This window comes from Schistocerca nitens, chromosome 2 (assembly GCF_023898315.1).
Source record: "Schistocerca nitens isolate TAMUIC-IGC-003100 chromosome 2, iqSchNite1.1, whole genome shotgun sequence".
Lineage (NCBI taxonomy): Eukaryota > Metazoa > Arthropoda > Insecta > Orthoptera > Acrididae > Schistocerca > Schistocerca nitens.
In genome coordinates, this window is record NC_064615.1 from 815,246,934 (window position 1) to 815,268,303 (window position 21,370).

Consider the following 21,370-nt stretch of genomic DNA (forward strand, 5'->3'; position numbering starts at 1 on the left):
TACATCTACATACATACTCCGAAATCCACCATACGGTACGTGGCGGAGGGTGCCTCGTACCACAACTAGCATCTTCTCTCCCTGTTCCACTCCCAAACAGAACGAGGGAAAAATGACTGCATAATTCCTGTGTACGAGCCCTAATCTCTCTTATCTTTGTGATCTTTCCGCGAAATATAAGATGGCGGCAGTAAAATTGTACTGCAGTCAGCCTCAAATGCTGTTTCTCTAAATTTCCTTAGTTGCGATTCACGAAACGAACCTCTCCTTTCCTCCAGTGGCTCCCACCCGAGTTCCAGAAGCATTTCCATAACACTCGCGTGATGATCAAGCCGACCAGTAGCAAATCTAGCAGCCCGCCTCTGGATTGCTTCTATGTCCTCCCTCAATACGACCTGATAGGGATCCTAAACGCTCGAGCAGTACTCAAGAATAGTGTTTTATAAGCGGTCTCCTTTACAGATGAACCACATCTTCCCAAAAATCTACCAATGAGCCGAAGACGACTATCCGCCTTCCCCACAACTGCCATTACATGCTTGTCCCACTTCATATCGCTCTGCAATGTTACGCCCAACGATTTCCTTGCCATTGCCAGAGTCCACAGCTGTCCCTGGAAATTTCTTACAATTTAAAATCTGGTTCCTAAATCTCTGTCTTACCGTTATATAATCTATGTGAAACCTTTTAGTATCTCCAGGGTTCTTCCATGTACACAACCCTCTTTGCCGGCCGCGGTAGTCTAGCGGTTCTAGGCGCTCAGTCCGGAACCGCGCGACTCCTACGGTCGCAGGTTCGAATCCTGCTTCGGGCATGGATGTGTGTAATGTCCTTAGGTTAGTTAGGTTTAAGTAGTTCTAAGTTCTAGGGGACTGATGACCATGGATGTTAAGTCCCATAGTGCTCAGAGCCATTTGAACCATTTGAACAACCTTCTTTCATGATTCTAAAACCAAGTGTTAGCAATGATTAAGCTATGCTCTGTGCACAATTCTACCTGGCGGCTTCCTCTTTCATTTCTTAGCCCCAATCCATATTTACCTATTACGTTTCCTTCTCTTCCTGTTCCTACCGACGAATTCCAGTCACCCATGACTATTAAATTTTCGTCTCCCTTCACTATCCAAATAATTTCTTTTATCTCATCATATATTACATCAACTTCTTCATCATCTGCCGAGCTAGTTGGCATATAAACTTGTGCTACTGTAGTACAATAATGCGTTCAGTATGCTGTTTGTAGTAGCTTACCCGCACTCCTATTTTTTTATTCAGTATCAAACCTACTCCTGCATTACTCCTATTTGATTTTGTATTTATAACCGTGTATTCACCTGACCAAAAGTCTTGTTCCTCCTGCCACCGAACTTCATAACTTTAACCTATCCATTTCCCTTTCTAAATTTCCTAACCCACCTGCCCGATTAAGGGATCTGACATTCCACGCTCCGATCCGTAGAATGCTAGTTTTCTTTCTCCTGATAACGATGTCCTCTTGAGGAGTCCCCGCCCGGAGATCCGAATGGGGGACTATTTTACCTCCGGAATATTTTACCCAAGAGGACGCCATCATCATATAACCGTACAGTAAAGCTGCATGCCCTCGGGAAAAATTACGGCTGTAGTTTCCCCTTGCTTTCAGCCGTGCGCAGTACCAGCACAGCAAGGCCGTTTTGGCTAGTGTTACAGGGCCAGATCAGCAAATCATCCAGACTGTTGCCCCTGAAATTACTGAAAAGGCTGCTGCCCCTCTTCAGGAACCACACGTTTGTCTGGCCTCTCAACAGATACCCCTCCGTTGTGGTTGCACATACGGTACGGCTATCTGTATCGTTGAGGCACGCAAGCCTCACCACCAACGGCTAGGTCCATGGCTCTTGGGGGGGGGGGGGGGGGGGGATGTTAAGGTAATTGGTCTTAATTTTGAGGATCCGTCCTTCTACACGTCTTATATACAGTTGTCACCTGCGCTTTTTTCCAGTCGCTCGGGACTTTACGTTGGGCGAGAGATTCGCGATAAATGCAAGTTAAGTAAGGAATCAATGCAGAGGAGTGCTCTCTATAAAACCGAATTGAAATCCCATCGTGACTTGGTGATTTATTTATTTTCAACCCATTCAGCTGCTTCACAACCCCAGGGAAGTCTATCACTATGTCCTCCATACGGGAATCTGTACAAGACTCAGCCTTCGACCCGCTTACCGATTTTACGTATGACCAGAATTTCCTTGGGGTTTCAGCAAGATCTTTTGCTAAGGTATGACGGTGGTAGTGGTTGTATGTTTCGAGCATCGCTCTTTTTACAGCACCACGCATCTCTACTAACTTTTGCCTGTCCTCATTTTCCCGATATTTCTTGTACCGCGAGTGCAAAAGTCTTTGCTTCCTGAGCATTCTCCGAATTGCGCTGTTAAACCACGGTGGGTCTTTTCCGTCCGTAACCCACTTTTTCGGCACATACTTGGAATGTAGTCGAATTAAGTCGGGTGATGCTGAGGTAATTAAATTAAGAAATGAGACACTAAAAGTAGTAAAGGAGTTTTGCTGTTTGGGGAGCAAAATAACTGATGATGGTCGAAGTAGAGAGGATATAAAATGTCGACTGGCAATGGCAAGGAAATCGTTTCTGAAGAAGCGAAATTTATTAACATCGAGTATAGATTTAAGTGTCGGGAAGTCGTTTCTGAAAGTATTTGTATAGAGTGTAGCCATCTATGGAAGTGAAACATGGACGATAAATAGTTTGGACAAGAAGAGAATAGAAGCTTTCGAAATGTGGTTCTACAGAAGAATGCTGTAGATGGGTAGATCACATAACTAATGAGGAGGTATTGAATAGAATTGGGGAGAAGAGGAGTTTGTGGCACAACTTGACTAGAAGAAGGGATCGGTTTGTAGGACATGTTCTGAGGCATCAAGGGATCACCAATTTAGTACTGGAGGGCAGCGTGGAGGGTAAAAATCGTAGAGGGAGACCAAGAGATGAATACACTAAGCAGATTCAGAAGGATGTAAGTAGCAGTAGGTACTGGGAGATAAAGAAGCTTGCACAAGATAGAGTAGCATGGAGAGCTGCATCAAACCATTCTGAGGACTGAAGACCACAACAACAACAACAACAACGACAACAACTTCTCCAATACGTGATTTACAATGTGTTTAAAATTTGCCCATAATTCTTCCACATCCATCGTACCGGAAGTAAAGGAAGTCGATTCATTTACTAAGTGGGATGCTAACAACTGCTCATCTGCTCTTTCTAGTAAGAATACTCTCCTAGCCTTTTGACCGACTTTTTAACTTTGGTAACCATAGTCGTAATGACAACATCATGATCACTAATCCCTGTCTCAACACTGACACCGTATATAGGTTTTACTTTACAACACGTTATACAGTCAATCACAACTGTCTTATCGTATAGTATATGTCAAGTTATCACTGTATAAGCGAGGAATCACCTCGAAGTGTACTTTTCTCCCCACCTAGGAAAATCCTTACACAACTACTGAGGCAGAGTGCTTCCATTAATGAAGATTTACAGTGTAGTTTCGTGAGAATAGTATTTGAATCCCCTTGTGAGCTGTATACAAATTAGTGATTCCGTAGCATATTGCACAAAAAATATCGTCAAATAATAACGTAACAGGATAATTTAATGGCTCATTCCGCAATTTGTGTACGACAGAGTGCCAAATATTCTGGATGCAGGTAGAATATAGTTCCAGAATCTGATTTTCTCTCTGCCGCGGCGTGTGTGCTGATATGAAACTTCTTGGCAGATTAAAACTGTGTGCCGGACCGAGTCTCGAGCGCGGCACCTTTGCCTTACGCGGGCAAGTGTTCCACCATCTGAGCTACCGAAACAGGACTCATGGCCCGCCCTTACAGCTTAAATTCTGGCTGTACCTCGTCTCCTACCTTCCAAACTTCACAGAAGCTCTTCTGCGTACCTTGCAGAACTAGCACTCCTGGAGGAAGGTATATTGCGAAGACCTGGCTTAGCCACAGCCTTGGGAATGCTTCCAGAATAAGATTGTCACTCTGCAGCGGAGTGTGCGCAGATACGAAAATTCCTGGCAGGTGAAAACTGCGTGCCGGACCGAGACTCGAACTCGGGACCGAGTTCGACTCTCGATCCAGCATATAGTTTTAATCTGCCAGGAAGTTTTTAGAGTATAGTTAATGATCTACCTGTATGAGAGCAGACAAACAGCAGAAACTTGGTTAAACACCTCACAGCGACTATTCTTTAAGTTATTCGTAATCTGACAGCACATGAAAAATGGTTCAAAGACTCAGTCCACTTGAACTTAGAACTACTTAAATCTAACTAACCTAAGGACATCACATACATCCATGCCCTAGGCAGGATTCGAACCTGCGACCGTAACGGTCACGAGGTTCCTGACTGAAGCGCCTAGAACCTCTCGGCCACACTGGCCGGCACAGCACATGGAAGCAATTGTGACAAAGTACTGCGGAGCCCATCGTAAATACTATTATATTGTGTTTCATACACTTAAGGAGTCTAGCACAGTGTCGAAACACTCGATGTATCCTGTTCACAGCTATAAGACCATTTGCATCCTCTGTTTCGATTGTGAACGCAGTTGTATTCTATTTCAATACATATGACCTGCAAAGTGACGTTCTGGTGATAATAGCATAACACCCATTTGTAGTGTTAAAAGTGATGGAATACCAGGTTTCATTAGTAATTCGGAAGCGTACAATAGCAATCTGCTGTCATATTCCAGTAGTGAGCCTTCCTGCACAAAGAAAAATTTTCATTCTGTGTGTGGTGTTCCACAGTTTTATACTGTAGTAATAAGCACCTAAGCACTGTTATTGTGTTACGTATACGAATGAAAATAAAATCAGAAATGTAAGATGACGAAGACGTATAGGGTCTCGCTATATAGGGGCTCGCTACGCTTTCAACTACAAAGTTTCAGTTATTTTTCAATGTCATACCCACAGCCCGCACATTAAGATCAGCGAATAACAAAGCGTAATAAATTCTCAGACTTTATTAATTATAGCACATACATTCGCATACAATAAATAACTCGCTCTTTATTTTTGTTTGGTGCAGTATTAATAAGATCCGCTTAATTTTTAACTTCTGATTTAAATCTACATTGAGTTGTTCTTCCGCGTTTAACAAGTCATTAGACGGTACAAACAAAGTGTGTAATGGAATTCCAATGCATAGCAAAATTTTTTCCTGTGAACTATCTCTTTCATCGATTTTACTATTAGCTCTGTTCCTTCAAGCAGTTCTTCTAGGTCAGAGTATTCGGTAATTTAACATCATATTTCCTGCATATCATTGTTGTTGTAACACTCCACGTCTTCCTAGGTGTATACCACCATTTCTTCTGCCGCACATTCTCGTGCAATTTACGTATAGAACTCTGTATTTACAAACTGGTCGTTAAATGTTGTTATTCCGTTGGTTTTAAGCTCTTCAAATGGTTGTTCTGCTAATAGCTTCCCAATATACAGTACATTGCATTTAGGTACACTGTAACCAATCTTTCTAAGCAGCTCCTGGTGAGAAGGGAGCTCTATAAACACATTTTTCGTGTGTCCTGTAATGTGGTAAACTTGTTCGGAATCCATCATTTTCGGCCTTCAACATATGGACACTTACCAGTACTATTAACAGAAAATGCTAATATTTTATATTCCACTGTCACAGCCAGATTTCGCCAAACACTTTGTTCAGAGCAATGTGTAACCCTTGCCTGCACATCTGCAAAAGGCTTTTTTTCCCAATTGCAGTTTATATTCCTTCTTTATAGCAACTGTAAAGGTTTTTTTATTTTGGCTTCGATTTCTTCCATTTTCAGCTGTCGTTTTCGCACTTACACCACAGTAACTGCACTTTAAGGTGTAACTTCTGTAATTGGAAATGGTTTAAGTCTGTGTGACACAGTCACTCTTTTTCTTAGGACCTGTGAGATAACATTGTTTTACGGTTACTAGTCCTAATTCGGTGTTATCTATATCGGACGATTTCTGGTAAGCGATGTTCTGGACTGAGAGTTAACATAATACTGTCTACTATTTATGCCTTACCCTAATAGACAAATTATAGAATGTTGTTCAACACCACACAGCAGCTGCTCTGCAAGTTATGGGATAACTGACACCACATGGACTGACTAGAAGAGACTATTTACATACTCTAAATACTGTTCGTTAGTGTTCAAAACATTTAAACAGTCTTGCACAGGCTCGAACAAACGATCCATTCAATATATCTTGTAGCCACACCCTGGTAATATCATGTTCCTTAGCCAAAGTGGATGTAAAAGTGTCTTGCAGTCGTTTGTCTGAACACGCTGTGAAATGTGATTACTGATTACTTTGTTCACTTCTCTTCTTGTGATTTGTAAAATAAATTTAGTGCACGCCCCCGGTAGCTGACTGGTCAGCGTGACGGATTGTCAATCCTCTGGGCCCGGGTTCGATTCGCGGCTGGGTCGGGAATTTTCTTCGACCAGGGACTGGGCGTTGTGCTGTCCTCATCATCATCTTATCATCCTCATCGACTGCAGGTCGCCGAAGTGGCGTCAAATTGGAAGCCCGGTACCCGGTGAACGGCTTGCCCGACGGGGGGCCCAAGCCATACGATTAAATAAATAAATATAAATTTAGTAGACATCTTTACCTTACAGCTGGGGGCTATCCATGTTAATCAATCCCAGCTGTCTTACCTTTGTTCACATAGCCTCCAGGAGGCCAGTATCATTTGTAACAATAGTAGTATTTTCGATGAATGCCGTCAACTGCACATTTTTAGTGAATAACATGATGAATTAGCTCTGTCCCTCCTAAAACAGTGGTTTAGTACAATTAAAATGCTCGGATATATAGTTTGAGGGTGTGTTGCACAAATATTACGCGTAATTACTTATAATCAACCTATTTGCCTGCTTAGTGTAGTATTTTTCCGTTAAAATACATTTTACTGCACTGATAAACCCGATCAGCTGAGGTAGAACTTCTAAAACTTAGTTAGACATTGAAATCTAGCACTGGTGTACATACTTTAGAATCCTGAGTGCCAATTTGGTAAATATGTGTGCATGTGGAAATTAGTTAACACTCCCTTTTACACTGAGATGTATGTGATGTCACATTAATTTATTTGTGTCTTAAAGCGCTTATTCATGTAAAATCCTCAACTAGGCTCTGGATACGCGGTGTAAACATCGTAATTTCTTCCCTGCTCAGTAAATCTGTGTCATTTGTAATATTAGCTATAATGGGCAATGAACAGCATCATTTATATTTTTTCTAGTGGGTAACATGATGCGTTTCCTTTGGCCACCAAAAATGGTGCTTGAGAACAATTAAAAAGCAGAAATACTTAATTTGACGATGTGTTGTAACTTACATCAAGAGTACACCAAACTAGTGACATTCAGTCTGGTTACTTACCTGCTTAGAGTAGTGTTGTTTAATCGACACGTATTTTTCAGGAGTTATAAGTGACGTCAAGGTAGTTTCAGGACATCGAATTTTTGGGCGTATATCCTCAAATGTCAGCTGTTGTTAGGAGTTCGAATCTAGCACTGGGCTAAGTACTTCACAATTTTGGGCACTAATTTGCAGATATGCGTTTTAGCCATGCATCTATTGAAGACAGAAAGAAATCACAGTACAAAAGCTGAACATCCTTCGACGTTGCGTGAAGCCATCCGTTGGTGACAGTAAGCACTTGTTTTCTACAGTGCAGCCATTTGCTGTTAACAATTTAAGCAGGATGTGGTATAGGCCTTGCTTTTATTTCACATTTGGAGTCTGTGGGACAATATTTTATATAAGACTCATTTGCAACACAAAATCCTAACTTGATATACACATTTAAGGCTACAAGCAAATGTTGTCTTTTGTTAAATTATTTATAAATTGCTGTCTGCTCCTTCCAATATTCCATGGGTATTGATATATAGCTTCAAATGCAATTTACCAATGCGACTGGTGAACCAGTCCTTAACAGGGCTCTCTCTCCTCCCCCTTCCTTCTCCTGAGCGGCTTTCCCTCTTACGCCCCCTCCCTCCCTGTGCTCCCCTTCAGTGTCTTCTGCCTTGTCTTCCATCTTCACCTCCCGTCCTGCACGTCACCGGCACCTTGGTGCGCCCCCTGTCCCTCCTTTTCCTCTTCCTCCTGCCCCCATCCCCCTCCCCTCTTTTTCCGTCCACTCCGACCTCCAGTCCTTCGGCAGGGCCCTAACAGCGGTTTTTATTCTTTGTGAGTGAACTGTCGTTTCCAGTGGTTTTGTTTTTCAAGTGTCTCGCTCTGTGTGATTTTTGTACTGTGGCCGAATTTTAACTTGTTTTTAACTCCAGTGATTTTAAGTGCCCAACAAACTGCGAAGTGCCAGCTGTGTTCTTTTATGTCAACTTTCTAACTGCCCCCCCCCCCCCCCCCCCGTGCATGTCACCATATTAGTGTATATTTTAAATTCCGTCATTTCCATTTGTTGTGTTTTTTCTGTCTCCCTTTTATCATCCCCTTTTTTGTAAGCATTCCCCTCTCATGTACGTTGTACAATCGCATGGCTGAAGAGCGGTGGACTGTTCCACTGCCAGCCCACCTCTGCCTATGGGGCAGGGGAATGAAATTACAGTAAAGAAAAAAAAAAAAAACACCAGTCCTTAAATGAATTTCTGGAACTCAGTAATAGAAACATAGTAGAGAAATTTTTCTACTATTCACGTAATTTACCATATTTGGCTGCCAAGTGTGACCAAGTGTGCCTCTCATCCATGGTCAGGGTGTCTTGCCAGACATCATGATTTTGATGTCCTGACCTCGCAGATAAAAAGCTGATGCTGATGTGACTTGCTACCCAGTCTGTCCTACCCTCCATTTACCTTCCACCTCCTCCCATTCCAGCTAGGCATGTGGCCAGAGGCATTAATGCTGGGATCATGATTCCTGGAAAGACTTTGCAGAAAGAAAGTGCTGATGCTGATGTGACCTGCTACCAAGCTCTTCTCTTCTCCTTTTACCTCTACTCCCTCTTGCCCTCCACACCTGCCGGTGTGGCCGTGCGGTTCTAGGCGCTTCAGTCTGGAACCATGTGACCACCATGGTCACAGGTTCGAATCCTGCCTCGAGCATGGATGTGTGTGATGTCCTTAGGTTAGTTAGGTTTAAGTAGTTCTACGTTCTAGGGGACTGATGACCACAGATGTTAACTCCCATAGGGCTCAGAGCCATTTGAATCATTTTTTGCCCTCCACTACCTCACCGTACCCTACCCTACTCTCCTTTCCTCTCACCTCCCCTCCCTCCCCTCCCCTCCACTCTCTGACCTTGGAATGTGGCTGGATGTCATTATTCCAGGAATGGTGTTGGACATAAGGAAATGCTGATGCTTTTCTCAGCAAAGTATGATATGTGCAGCTGTCTCAGCTCTCGTATGACATCGTAAAATAAGTGTTTTTAACCAGAGCATACACTGCCCTACTACCGCTGTCTACTACTATTTATATATTTTAGTGCTAGATGGAAGTGGTTGGGAGAGGAGGAACTGAAAGTTTTAAATTAATTTTTAAGTCAGGAGTACTTTAAGCAAATCCTATGTCACGTTTTCCTGATATCAACTGTATTTTAGTGGCACAGAGATAAGTAATCTCGGTGTAAATCATATTAAATCAAATTAAAAAATTCAGATGTCAGAAGGCACAGAACTGGCGATCATGTTATTAAAAATGTCGAAAAAATGCTATAGCTAGAACTCGGAAGAAGCGAAAATACAAAGAATGTTACATAAAACAACACCCAGCGCTGTTCTATGAAGTGCAACGTGAGAGCTGCACAATTTAAAAGATTGGAATGATCGAAGAAGATGCCTGAAAGTAAACTTAACCATCGAAATATTCAACAGCTCCATCTTCTTATACTAGTATACCGACGGCTGATGAACCAATTTTTTTCCTATGGAAGGAAATAGTTCTTCACTGGTACTACGTGATCTATAGTCCACTATGCTTTGACGTTATCCATATGCGACATTTACCCTTTATAAACAGAATGTCATTTTTAGTAAGTACATAAGTTATTTATTCCTTCACAGATTCCCGTATATCTTTGTTGTCTAGAATGTACAGACACACTGAAGATTGCATAAAGATGTATCAGGTACACAATAAATAAATTCAGGTAAAGCACGAGGTTCTTGAACTTACTGTTAGTTACATCGAGGATGGATCCCTCTATCATAAGGCGCCACTGTTGTGGCACTCCAATGTGTAAGAAAAAAGAAGCCGAAATGTGTTTTCTGAGATATCTGGATACGACATATTACATGAAAAGTCTCTTTGAAACGTTTTTGCATGGTTAAAACAAAGACTGAAATATACATCTGCAACTGAGATGAGATAGACTGTGGGCCCCATTGCAGGGAAATACAGATAATTATCTCCTGATGCACGTATTCACATTGTCTCGATAAACGGAATAAAGGGCGGTAGATAAAACTGCTGGTGACAGGTTCATTTTATATCGGTGATTGGGTTTCGTATCTAACCGAGCACAAACGCAGAAGGGTTAGGGAGGATAAAAAAAGCAATCACGTGGAAAGCGAAAGTAATAGGTCATGAAAAGTGAACAGCGAGTCTCTTTCAGACAGCCGGCGGCATGTAATTCTGGTGGACGATGCGAATTTGAGTATCGACGATGAGAGCAGTGATTCATGGCCATCGAGAGTTCGCATTCAGAACCAGGAAAAATAAATGCATACAATTCAAAAACCGAAGTATTAGCTATAACGTTGCAGAGGTATTCTCAAAGAATAAACTACAGCTAGTTGAGGATGCAAAAGGCGTTGACCCACTTGAGAAAAGGAATCGTGAGAAAAATGGGAATGAAGTGGTCAAGAATGACATTAGTTTAAAAATTCTAATGTAAGTGCATTATCTGTACTAAGCTAACATAAATAAATGGAAGTCAAAGGAGATTCTTAGGAAGTGTATCTACCTGGAAGAGGAAAACAAAAATTGATATTCAACTGTAGAACTTAGGCCTGCCAGTGTGGCCAAGCGGTTCTAGGCGCCACAGTCTGGAACCACGCTGCCGCTACGGTCGCAGGTTCGAATCCTGCCTCGGGCATGGATGTGTGTTCTGTCCTTAGGTTAGTTAGGTTTAAGTAATTCTAAGTTCAAGGGGACTGATGACCTTAGAAGTTAAGTCCCATAGTGCTCAGAGCAATTTGAACCATTTTTTGTAGATCTTAGGACAGGTAACTAACTGCTTGCTCGTCAAATATTTCAGTTTCGTATCAAACGAAACAAAGACGAAAACTGTAATAAAATATCCAGACGTATCTTAGAACAAATTAACCGTAAACTCAAACACAAAAGCAGGAAGTAAAGTATCAGTACGGGTGAAGAGACTGATCTGAACTGTGGGTAATCAGATAACTGACTTATCAACTGTATCAACACCTTGAAAAAAAAAGAGAGAGAGACCGTGAAATAATTTAACTGAGAAATTATATTTCTATGAAGCTGGAATTCACTTTTCATTTACTAGATAAATTCAAATGTCAAAAAGGGCCTCAGCAGAAAATGCAGTCTCAACAAACATTATAAAAGTTTGATTTTGAAACACAAACAGTGAGAATTCAAGCAAAGACTTTAAATAAATGAAAGTACCACAACGTACAGGGAGCGAAATATTCGTAAGAACAGATCTGAAAAATGGACCGAGAATGAGAGAAAGCTGAACTGATACAACATGTGGTGCTAAGATTTATTTGCAACCCATTGTCAATGATACAGTCGAAGAGAAATAAATAGAGAAATATTTCGGTAGTCTGAGTCAATGGGGTATAGTTACTTGGTTGTAGTGCCTATGGTCTAGCAGATGGAAGGTATGTAAAATTTCTCTGTGTAATATTAGTGTCAAAACTGTAAAATGAACATCCGTAATATGAACTTACATAATACATTAGACTTATTTGGATGTCTCGGTGCTCATAACATCACTGGTCTTCTATTAGTTTCTTAGTCAGCCAATAATATGTTATTTGCAGTGTGTCGTAGATTGGACTCACAGCACAGGAATCACAATAAGAGTTATTGCAGGAAGGTGTTATCTGCGAAAGAGAATTAGTAATGCTGTAGAGTGTTGGGAAATTCAGAAGGAGATAAACTTCTTTACAACAGCTTCTAACGTATAATAATAAAAAGGAAGGAAAACACAAGAAAATCCATAGTTTATAAAACCGATAATATTTGGATATGGTGTACTTATGTCACAGTGCTTTATTTAAACTTAAATTGGGAAGGGAAAACTCTTTGACGATGGAAGTATTTATGGCTGAGTAGAAGAAAGCAACAAAGAAATGTACGAAACACAATATAACCACTAAAAGTAATTACACTGCGGAAAAATATTGAACTACCCAGTAAACTTAACGGTAGTTGATACGGCTATAACACGGAGAATATCATTAGGGTAAAGAGTCAGTAAATGGTTTGCTTCAACTGTTCTCCTGCAACAGAACACGAGGTCTCTGAAATCAGTTATTTCGGTGTAAAGTTACATGGAAATAAAACATGGCTGTTTCAAAAGCAGTACACAGAAGGGCTAAGAACAGCGCAACAAGATCAAGATAAAACACTTAACTGACTAATAAATGAAGATATTCTAGAAATAAATAGAAATCGAAAGGTCACTTCTGAAAAATTTCACAAAGAAATCAATATAATTAATCACTGGGGATGGTTCCAAGGATTACGTAATTTTAGGACCAAAGCTCTCTTTTTCACTTTGGTTTGTCTTCGTCGGATTGCGAAAGATAACGGCAGATCCATTCCTTAATCCGAGTACAGCCGGCCGATGTGGTCGAGAGGTTCTAGGAGCTTCAGTTCGGAACTACGCGGCTGCTACGGTCACACGTTCGAATCCTGCCTCGGACATGAATATGTGTGATGTCCTTAGGTTAGTTAAGTTTAAGTAGTTCTAAATTCTAGGGGACTGATGACCTCAGATGTTAAGTCCAATAGTGCTTAGAGCCATTTGAACCATTTTAATCCGAGTGCATCTGACGTATGATTCAATTGTGGAGCCTTTGCTATCTCTACTATGTCGTAATTGATGTCAAAATATCATTAGAAAGGAGTAATCACTGGCATTAGTAACACTTGGAAAATACGATATGTATATTTTGTTGTTGTTGTTGAGAGCCATATGAAGGTAGCGTACTACTCTGTACGCGTAATGGAAAGAATGTGAGTTACAGTTGTCCTATTTTTATTTAATTTTCAAAGAGAATCTTTCATCTGTTGTGGAGGGTGCATTGTTTTATAAATTTCCCGCCAATATGAAACTGTGTTTCGGAATGGGACTGAACCTTGAAACCGCGCGAGAGAGGTTCTGATAGACGTTATTCTATTTATTTATTTGGCAGGGTTCGTGCTAACATAGGAGTAAAAGCTACATTCTCACGAAACGAGTCAGAAGATTAATTTATCCATTTTACTCGCTTTTGAGCTTCATGGCTATGGATTATATTATTTTAAGAAATGGAATATCAGACAATTTTTTATGTATTTTTCTACATGGCAATACGCGTTTCGAACTTTCGCGCATGTTCCGTTGGGATAATACATACTTAATCTTCAGTTGCCTCAATGCTGAAAAGTCGGCTTCAATTTGCGTGCTGCAGCTGTCTCGTACACATTAACAATAGGTTTCACTAGCAAACTTCTTGAGTTGTTTATTTACAACATATTACTTGTTAGATGCATTTACCTTCTATTCTTCTTGTGGCTCCAATTTTTTGCGTTTATAATCGTGGCAAAAATATTTTTTCTTTACTTATTGCACAAAAACCCCGCAATATTAACCATTTTCGTTTTCATCGGAAAATTATCTCAATGGATACAGTTAGCTTTCGCTTACTGGTTCGAAACTAACGTCGAAGTCATATCGGAGTATACATTTATTATGTTAACTGGTTCATGTTTCATTTATTATACATATTCATTTAATATATATTTCATTTATTATACATTTATTATTTTTAAATTAAGCTTCTGTATGATTGTGCTGAGTTCTATGCATGAGTTATTTATTAGGTACGTACCGACTGGGTACATACTGAATACTGAAAAAAAATTCGGTAAATTTTATATCAAGGAATATTACATATTTTACTTGCGCAGTTAATAAATTTGACCTATATGAGTGACATTTATACTGAATGAAACTAGAACGGCAGACTTACACGATACCCAGCTATGATATACGAGGGCATGCAGAAATGTAATGTCTCCTAATTCCTCAGGTGAAAACACTTAACACTTTTTAAAAATAACGAAAGTTATTAAATTTCTAAATCTTCATTCTTCATGTCTACATATTTTTCTCTCAACATCGTCAATCTGGTGACGAACACATTTCCCCACGAAGAGAGACCGCTTCGTTAATACCATCACTGTGGAATCTTTGACTTTGTTGACGGATCCACAACCTCACCACTTCATCACTACCAAAGTCCAGTTCTGACAGTATTCTTTATGTTTTGTAAACAGATGACAATCGGATGGGGTCAAATCGGGACTGTATGGAGGGTGATCGATGACTGTGAAACCAAGGCGTGGGATTGTTGCTGATGTCACAGCGTTCGTCTGTGGTCTGACATCGTCATACCGAAGGAGAGTGTACTCCATGAAATTAGTTTCTTGATGGCAGCACTCTGTTTCTCACGCAGCACATCTCATTGTTACACGCTACAATTCGGAGCCTTCTACCGGCAGTGGGCAGCAATTATGTAGACATGAAGAGTAAGTACGTAGAATGTTAATTACATTTGTTTTATTTAAAAAGGTTTAAAATTTTTCACATTAGATTTTCCAAAGCATTACTTATCAGCATGTCTTCGTACATTGGATGGGACCATTCTGGTTATGATAACGGAAATGTGTGGTATTTTATTTATTACTAGGGTGTTCCCTGCCACGCGTTGTTATGGCTCACCCTGGTTAAATGGACAAGGAAAGAATAAAAAGCACACGTTTCTAGATTGTATGGTAAGTGGATATGCGTCCTAATCTCCTCCTCTCCCTGTATGTCTCCATGTCTCTCCCAGTATATCTCCTCACCACATAGTCAAAACCATCTGCTCTAATATCCACCTCTCTGTGTCCATCACCTCCCCGCCTCACTCTCTGTGTCCATCTTCTCCTTCAATCTCTTCATCTCCTCCTGCCCCTCTCTCTCCCCCTTTCTCTGTTCATCACCTTGTCACCCCTTTCTATGTCCATCTTCTCTCCCTGTCTCCCACAATCTCCTCCCACCCTGTCTCACTCCCCATCTCCTCCATTCCGCTTTGTAGGTCCATTTCTTCCCACCGTTCTGTCCTTCTCTTCCCCCTCTCTGTGACCTTGATCTTACATATTGTTATTGCAAATTCATATTCACATATTGTATCTACTACAGGATCAAAACTATCCGGACAAAAACAAAAATAAACGTTTTTCATGCTAGGTGCATTGTGCTGCCACCTACTGCCAGGTATTGCACATCAGCGACCTCAGTAGTCATTACACATCATGAGAGAGCAGAATGGGGCGCTTCGCGGAATTCAAGGACTTCGAACGTCGTCAGGTGGTTGGATGTCGTTTGTGATATACGTCTGTACGCGAGATTTCCACACTTCTAAACATCTCTATGTCCACTGTTTCCGATTTGATAGTGAAGTGGAAACGTGAAGGAACACGTACAGCACCAAACCACTGGAGGTAGTATGACAGTTAGGCGGGAAGTGAGGAAACTTGGATTTCATGGTCGAGCGGCTGCTCATAAGCGACACGCCACGCCGGTAAATGCCAAACGACGCCTCGCTCGGTGTAAGGAGCGTAAACATTGGATGACTTAACACTGGAAAAACGTTCTGTGGAATGACGAATCAGAGTACACAATGTGGCGATCCGGTGGTAGGGTGTGGGCATGGCGAATGGCCGGTGAAGGTCATCTGCCATCTTGTGTACTTCGAACAGTAAAATTCAGTGGCTGTGGTGTTATGCTGTGGTCGTGTTTTTCATGGTGGGAGCTTGCACTCCTTGATGTTTTGCATTGCACCATCACAGCATAGGTCTGCAGTGATGTTTTAAGCAATTTCTTGCTTCCCACTGTTGAAGAGCAATTGCGATTGCATCTTTCAACACGATCGAGCACCTGTCCATAATGCACGGCATGTGGCGGAGTGGTTACACAACAATAACATCTCTGTAATGGACTGGCCTGCACAGAGTCCTGACCTAAATCCTATAGAATACCTTTAGGATGTTTTGGAACGCCGACTTCGTGCGAGGCCTCACCGACCGACATCGATAACTCTGCTCAGTGCAGCACTCCGTGAAGAATGGGCTGCGATTCCCCACGAAACCTTCCGAACTTATAAACTTATAAGTTATTTTTAGTCAGATGTCCGGATACTTTTGATGATATACCATTTGACGCTCCTGCAAGTATATAAAACACGCGCATTTTCGATTGCATCGCTTTTAAAAGTTTCTAAAGAATCGGTGAAAAACTTTCGAAGAATTATGATTTTGTACAAATGAAACATTTAATTTTTTATTTAGCTCATATATATATATATATATATATATATATATATATATATATATATATATATATATATATATATATATATATATATATATTAGCAAATATACAGACAATTTCTGTCCGAATTTTCATTAGAACATCGCGTAAGAATTTGAAGTAAATAGGTCAAGAACTTTTCGAGATTTTTTAGTTAGAAGGTTTCCCTTTATATACTACATAAATCCTTAGACACAACATATGACGCTGCAGCAAGTATATAAAAACAAGCGCAAAAATGTAAAAGCTCTCGGTGAAGAACTTTCGGAAATGTAAGATTTTGAACAAGTGAACATTTATATTTTCATTTATACAGCTTAGTATTATTTTTCATGACTGTACTTTGGGAGTGGTTGTAAAAGTAAACTTTGGGCTTTACTATGAAACATTTTGTTAATTAACTCTGATCCTGTAGGACGTCATTTGAGGATGCACATTTATGAAAATAAATTTCAGTTTCCTCAAGTAAGTATACTGTTTTACCTCTGTTGGCATGGTGAAGTATAATTTCAGGTAGCCTCCTATGTGTGCTATTTAATGTTCATATTCAGCTGCAAGTAAGGAAAATGTGGATTCGATTAAGGTTCTTAAACGAAAGAGTAACCACGTGTTCTCGAAAACTTTTATTGAAATTTCTTCCTGTTTGGTGAACGTATATCTTCAGACATGCATTGCAATTAGGTTTGATCGATTGAACGACCTTCTGTTATTTTTATTATCATGGATGAATTCTTTTATTTCGTTATTCGCTTAAACGCTGATTGGGATCTTTGTACCTCCTAAAATTTTTGCTTCTTTGTACGACAGATTTTCTGTAAATGACATGCTTACATGTTTTGATGTTAGTTTTTTAGTGTTTATTTACCTTTTGGTTGGTAATGCAGCATTTTATTTTGATACGTAGCTCATCTACCAATTTTGGACTGCAGGTACTACTGTAAACTACTGCTTTAATGGTTTTCCGATCATCCGTTAGGTTAGCTTACTTTCGGCCCGGACAAACTTAGTTATTTGCATCAGTTCAACCATAGTAACCGAAAAAATTGAGATCAGTCGTGAACAAGCCATCTTGCACCTGCTAGAACACTCCAGATTTCCATACGATGAAATGCTCTCTGTGTGTTTGTTCGAAAATGGATAGAGAAGAAAAAAGCCATCAGGTCCCACAGCGATTACTACCTCTTAACGAATTAAATTTTATCCACCGACCCGAACAAACACCTGGGCCCCAGGCCGTCGTAGTAGCCTTCGGCTACAATTCCGATGAGAATTCCTTATTGAGTGGTGTGTCTGAAACGGTCAAAAAACCATTACAGTGGTATGTTGCCATCAGTCTGTGAAATGCACAGTTCTGTTGTACATCGTTCTGTTCGAATGCATATATTTGACCTGCTGCAAGGTAATTACTTCCTTTCATACATCACCACATTCTCCTGCCGCTTCATGTTTTATACACGGCGAAAACTTTGTATACTGCGCAAAGCCACCGCAACGCTAGTCAATATTCTCCAACCTGTTGCAGCAAACTCACCGCAGTTACTAGGTCGCCTCCATCTGCCTGAAGGCCGTTGTTTCTGAAAGCTCACAAATAATGAAATTAGTATCCATAAGTATACTTCATAAACAGGTAATAAATGTTCACATGTAAGTCTCTGCACATTACACACGCAATATTTTTGTTTTTATAGTTTTAGTCATTATTGTGATTTTGTCCCCTGTGTATGTCGCGTAGTACGTTCTCTCCAGCGGCTGTAGGCGGTCCTTTACAACTCTGTACAGTGACCTCAATGCGTAGCGCCGAACACAGCCTAGGCTGGTGTTGAGAGACCGCAGCTGAGTGACTTGCCATTGCTGCCCATTGTTAATCTCAGAAATCCTGCCATTTGTCTCACAGACTCAGAACGACATCAGATTTTCCGCGGATTTCAGGTCGCCAGATTCGAGACTTTAAGATGTGTTTCCTTATACAACCAACGTGACAAAACAGCACCACGACTATCGTAACGGAAGTGGCGCCGTCAGTTGCTGCTTCCTAACGAAACATCAAAATTTCTCGAGGCACTGTTGTCATTATGACGTCAACTGAAATCTAGTGGTCGGCCATGACCGTCATCACGCAGGTTATGGTAGCGAAGCTACGTCAAGAACTAAGTAACACAAAACTGTATCCAAAAGTGGACTTTTCTTATGATTCTAAATCGATTGACTGACTTTGTACAGCTATCTCCGCTCGTAAATCTTGCGAAATACTCTTCACCTGTTCAAAGCTATATGAAGTAGAACCTTTTCGCTGTGTGTCTATATTCAGTCGACCATACTTATGATTAGGTGGAGGGGGGCGGGGAGACAGGAAGGGGTAGGGGGTATTGGAGGTATTTTCTCTGTAGGTACTCAGACCAAAGTCAAGTGTCATTCCTGCAACATAAGAGAAGTCTGAAGCAATTCATGGGCACAAAGCAGTTAAGTGCCACACTGTAAAATCTTCTGCAGCCTCTTGTGAATATCAATTTGTTTCCACATCAAGAGGCGTAGCTATTAACGTACATATATAGCGGCTGTAATTGTGAGCTACATTTGTTAATTTCCTGTTTCAGTTATGTAAAAGATGTGATCCATGCATCGTGACTCATAGGAAAACAATACGGAATATCACATTAATTTCGGAATGCGGTTCCGCTCAGTAGGAGAAACAGTGTGTGAACAACATAGAGACAAAATCGGAGATGATACACGGTTTCATATCAAGATGTAATCATAGCAGAGTATTCATGAACGAAAAATAATTTACAGTGATCAGAATCGTTGAATATTTTCAAGGAGATTTAAGAATGTTCTGCACTACTGAAGGCTTATCTGACACTCAAACCTCCAGATGTCAGACTGTCAGATCGCTATCAAACGTTGTATGTCGATAGAGTATCAACCAATACTCCTATTTAGTTCGAACTATGTGCTGTTGTCCAGCAGAACGGGCGTAGACGTTATATAAAAGTGACTCCACAACTACGGATCGTCAGCGCGACAGAATGTCACTTCTAAGGGCCCAGGTTCGATTCTCGGCTGGGTCGGAAATTTTCTCCTCTCAGGGACTGGGTGTTGCGTTGTCCTAATCATCATCGTTTCAACCCCATCGACGCGCAAGTCGCTGAAGTGGCGTCAAAACGGAATACTTGCACCAGGCGAACGGTTTACCCGACGGGAGGCCTTAGTCACAAGACAACTATGGATCACAGGAAAAGCCTAACTGTGACTAACTATATCGTAAAGCTTCCGTTGGGAAGTTTGTAAAGAGCTAGACCATCGTACCAAGCGCTTTGGATTGAAATTCTAATGATGACAATTCTATTAATGATGCCTTACAGTCTTATATCGGACTATTATACCTACTTCCATACGTGTGATGTTTCTTTATTCTACTCTATCGATTGTTTATGTTTACCCTGTGAAAATACAAATGCATTAACTGCTTCATCACGAGTGGTGTCTGTTCTGTGGCACATGCCCGACAGAGCACCACACCTATCTACACAAAAGTACTCTATAGATTTACTATTTTCAACAAACGAAGCGAAAGCAGACTGCCAAAAGAACATTGCTAAAAATTCCGGAATGTACTTTTACGTGTCAGGATAATATTGTCCCATATAACAGTTCCTCTTGTAAATAATAAAAAATTGACATCATTGGGTTTTGAACGCAGACTCACACGCTGAGCCACCAAGCCGACGTCTGACCTACGCGAGATCTGCAAATTAATCATTCACAAACTGTGCACCATGGTTTTGGTATTACTTTGAATCGTCGTTTACGTATGTTCTACTGGACGCCAGCACGTAGCACGAACTAAATCGGTGTTTTGGTTGATACTCTGTCAACATACAGAGCTTGTTACCGAGCTGAGTGTTTGACATGTGGGGGTTTGGGTGTAATCACACAATTAAAAGTAACTTTGTTTACATACTGGGATGAATTTAACTGCTGGTACTCCACCGACAGAGAAACATCTATGGTTAAGAGATGAGCGGAGCGGAGTTGTCACCGTCAGGAAATCTGTAGAAAGGACGGCGGTTTTGGGTTTCACGTTCCCTGGGCAACGACGTCATTAGAGGCGATCACTAATGATGTCGTTTCCCACGGAGAGCCCTAGGATCGGGAAGAAAGATGCGCGTGTCCTTTCTCTTTTTCAAAGAGACCCTCCAAGCTTTCGCGTCAGTTACATTGGGGAAACTATGGAAACAAATCTACCGCGTCTTCTACATCTACATCTACATCTATACTCCGCGAGCCACCTTACGGTGTGTGGCGGAGGGTACTTATTGTACCACTATCCTGGAACCACAATCATTGTCTTAACTAAACCGAAATGAGGATATCTGCTCTGTCTCACGGTGAATTACACTTATCAACAATTTGATGCTTGTTTGTGTATTTGTTTGGTAAGGGGACAGATTCGACTAATAGTGTGCTACTGAACTCACAGGAAAAACCACATTATCTGTATGAAGTCATACAACACCTGACACAAATAATACTTTTTCTACCTCTCGCTTTCACCTTAAACTAGCTTCTCTTATCCCAGTCTTTTTCCTTGTCATTTTCCTTATAATCTCATACATTTTAACTGTCTTCGGCCTTGGGGTGTCCATGATTTTATCCTGGGTCTTGTTCTGTCCTGGAAACATGAGACTACCAGAGTATTTTATTTGAAAGTCACCTTGATGTAAAT